This window comes from Cyanistes caeruleus, chromosome 4 (assembly GCF_971803275.1).
Source record: "Cyanistes caeruleus chromosome 4, bCyaCae1.hap1.1, whole genome shotgun sequence".
In the NCBI taxonomy this organism is placed as follows: domain Eukaryota; kingdom Metazoa; phylum Chordata; class Aves; order Passeriformes; family Paridae; genus Cyanistes; species Cyanistes caeruleus.
In genome coordinates, this window is record NC_141704.1 from 21,363,674 (window position 1) to 21,367,230 (window position 3,557).

The following is a 3,557-nucleotide window of genomic DNA, read 5'->3' on the forward strand; positions in this document are numbered from 1 at the left end:
GCAGAGAGGGATCTGGAGGCTCTGTTGGACAGCAAACTGTCAATGTCACAGCAGTGTGTCCTTGTAGCCAAGACAGCCAGTGGAATCCCAGGGTGCGTTAGGAGTGTTGACAGACATCAAGGGAGGCAATCCCACCTCTTTACTCAGCCCTGGTGAGGCCACACCTGGAGCACAGTGTTCAAGCCTGGGCTTCTCAGGACAAGGGAAATGGAGCCCCTGGAGTGGGTCCAGCAGAGAGCAACAAAGATAATTGAGGGACTGGAGCATGTCTATTAAGAGGAAAGACTGAGGGAGCTGGGCCTGTTCAGCCTCTAGAAGAGACAGCTGAGAGGTGGCCTCATCAGGGGCCTATAAATATCTGAAGGGAGGGTGCCAAGAGAATGGAGCCAGGCGCTTCTCAGCAGTGCTGAGCAACAGGACATGAGGCAATGGGCAGAACCTGATGCACAGAAAGCTCCACTTGAACATGAGGAAGAACTTTACTGTGTGGGTGACCAAATACCAGAACAGGCTGTGGAGTCTCCCTTACTGGAGATACTCCAGAACTATCTGGACACAATCCTGTGCTATGTGCTCTAGGATGGCCCTGCTTGAGCAGGGAGGTTGGACCTGATGATCCACTGTGGTCACTTCCAAGCTGACCCATGCTGTGCAATATGCTAAACTTAACTAGACCATGCAGGAAACAGACCAAGGAGATTAGCAGTGGTATGAAAGCTATGTAGATAAGTCATGCACATTTGCTGATGGTCATGGCCAAAACATAAAGCACTTCTGGATGTTAGGCACTTATTAAATTGTCACTATATTAACTAAAATAGTACCTCCAAACAGAGATATTTTATGTTCTATCCATTTTTTTTTGTCAGTGCATTTACAAAACAGACAGCTATTAACCAAAAAGGTTGAAACTCACAATTCATAACATTTCAGAAGTTCAATAGAGGTTGGGTCATAAACACTGAAAAAATCTCAGACTACTGAGAAGACAGTGCAGAGCCAAAGAAATAGGGTCTGAGGTGATAAAAAAGTTAAAAGGTTTACTGCCTGGAATATCTGGCTTCCTCACAAGCAAAGCTAACAAAATCAAACTCTCAGGTCCTGGAAACAGAAAACAGCCCTCCTGAGAATTTTTTATTAAGAGCACATTCTCCTCCATTTCATTTCATGGTAGACTTGTTTTACAGTGACAGTAACTCATCTTTCTCAAAGATGATGCAATTTTTCAAAGCAAATGAAACTTACTTTTTGACCAACCCATTTCTCCGCTCCTCAGGAGGTCCTCCAGAAAACCAGCGGATTTTTCTATACAGCACAAGGGGATAAATCAGCTGATAAATAGGTGCATGATAAAAATGGTTTCCTTCACTCAGCATGGAAGCTGAGGTTGTAGAAACATGAAAGTTGTCTTATTGTATCAGTGGTCAGATTAACAGTCAGACCCAGAGCACTCAGGGCATTTTCCTTCTGCTGCATACCAAGAAAATCGGCAGAGTGATAGTTTTGGGGGCTGAACTCTGGGGTGCTGAGGAATGATCCAAGATGACACATACTGAAGGCTGTCAGATGTGGAATGGTATTACAAGCTGAATTAAATGGCACAGTGTATAATAAATATCAAAATGGACTATCTTGATAGAGTCTTTCTGGAGCACTTACAGATCTCCAGGCCTTGCAGTATTGAGCCTTGTGGAGGGCGCTGGCCAATCCCTTCAGCTGCCACATGACTACGGCAGCATCAGCTTTCTTCCCTTCACCCAGAGTTGGTGAAGACCTGCTCAGCAGCCACACCTGAAAAGGCAAGAGAGGCAGCATTGCCAGGGCCAGAAAAATGCAGCCACACAGGTTAGGAAAAGTGAGGGGCTTGGACACTGCACACAGCATTCAAGGGCTGCCATTGTCTGCTGCTTGGTTCTGCCCCAGCTCTTTGCAGAACTGGGGGCTGGTGAAGGGACTGTCCCTTATGGTAACACACCACAAACTCATGTTCTCTCACATTGCCCATAAAACTTGGACTGCATTTCCTCTTCATATTTTCTCATTACCCCAATTCCAGATCCCCTTTTCTTCTTGGGATCCTGTATGTGATACTGCAATGAAGACAGTGTCCTCAAGAAGTGGGGTATGATGTTTTCTCTCATGATGACATTAGCACCAAGAGGACTCTTTGGATTATACCCATTTTGCCAGGAAGCAAAGTGTAGAGAGAATGGAAATAAACAGCAGCTCTTGAAAAGGGTTAAAGTCAGGATAAACAATGGTCAGATCACTTGTCTGAGTTGCAGGAGAAAATGTCTGTCTAGCAGGGGTCCAACTGAGAAATGCAGAGCACACTGCTTTGAGGGTAACATTGTCAGTATGTTACAAGTAATCTGGAAAGGCTTCTCCTGAAAGCTGAAAACACAACATCCAGTCTGCAGTCTGTCATGGAGTTCTTGTACCTGCTGACACAACAGAGTATGACTCCTCACAGATGTCACATTTCTTCTACAGTGGAGGAAAAAAAAAGTAGTTCTACCCTGTCCCATGCCCTGAGGCTTTTAAATGACCATACCTTCTGAGAGCCTGCAATACTGTTGTCTTTTAATTTAGCAGTGATGTGTAGTCTATGATGACACAAATAATTTGATTTGCATAGTGCAATACCATGTCTTGCCATGGATGAAATTTGATCATACTGTATTTGATATCATGTTGTGTTGGTTCTTACTCACTGCCCCACAGATCATAAAACCATCCCTCTCCAGGAGTAAAGAGGATGAAAGGACATCTCATCTTCCACCAATAACTCTGCTTTTGACTCCTGGATCTGGTTTCGCAAGCACTCCCCATAAGAGTATGTTGCTCTGTAACGTCAAAAACTATATATATATAACCATCTATAAGTAAAACGCTCTAAAAGTACAACCTCAGGCATAACCCTAACCCTAGGTATAACCCTAGCCTAAGGTGGAGCAGGGAAAAGAGCTTTGGGCTGAGTCAGGTGCCAAGCACAAAGCTATGGAGAGACCTATTTTGTGGCAGAATACCTTTTAGTGTGGCAGGTCTATTGTAGCTGCACAGTCCCTGGAGCTCTGGCCTTTGTGGTTTTCGGAACCCTAACCCTAGGCAGAGCACCAAAAGGAACCTTGGGCTGAGTCTGGTGCCAAGTAGAAAGGTATTGAAGGAGACATGTTATAAGAGATTTTTGTTCACCTTGGCATGCCATTTGTAGCTGCAGTGTGCTTGGAGCTCTGGGCTTTGTGGTTTTCTGAACCCTAACCCTAGGTGGAACCCTAACCCTAAGGTGGAGCAGTGAAAAAAGCCTTGGGCTGAGACGGGTGCCAGGCAAAAATTTAGAGAGAGAGCTATTTTGTGGCGGTTTTCTTTTCAGTTTGGCAGGTCTAGGGTTAGGTTTCAGAAAACCACAAAGCCTGAGTTCCAAGGACTGTGCAGCATTTTGTTCATGTAAGAAGCTCTTTATTATAGTTTTAATTGATTATTAATACTTAAGTAGATGTATTTGGAGGGAAGAGATTCTGTATGAATAACTATATGTTACATTCAAAAAAAAGGTC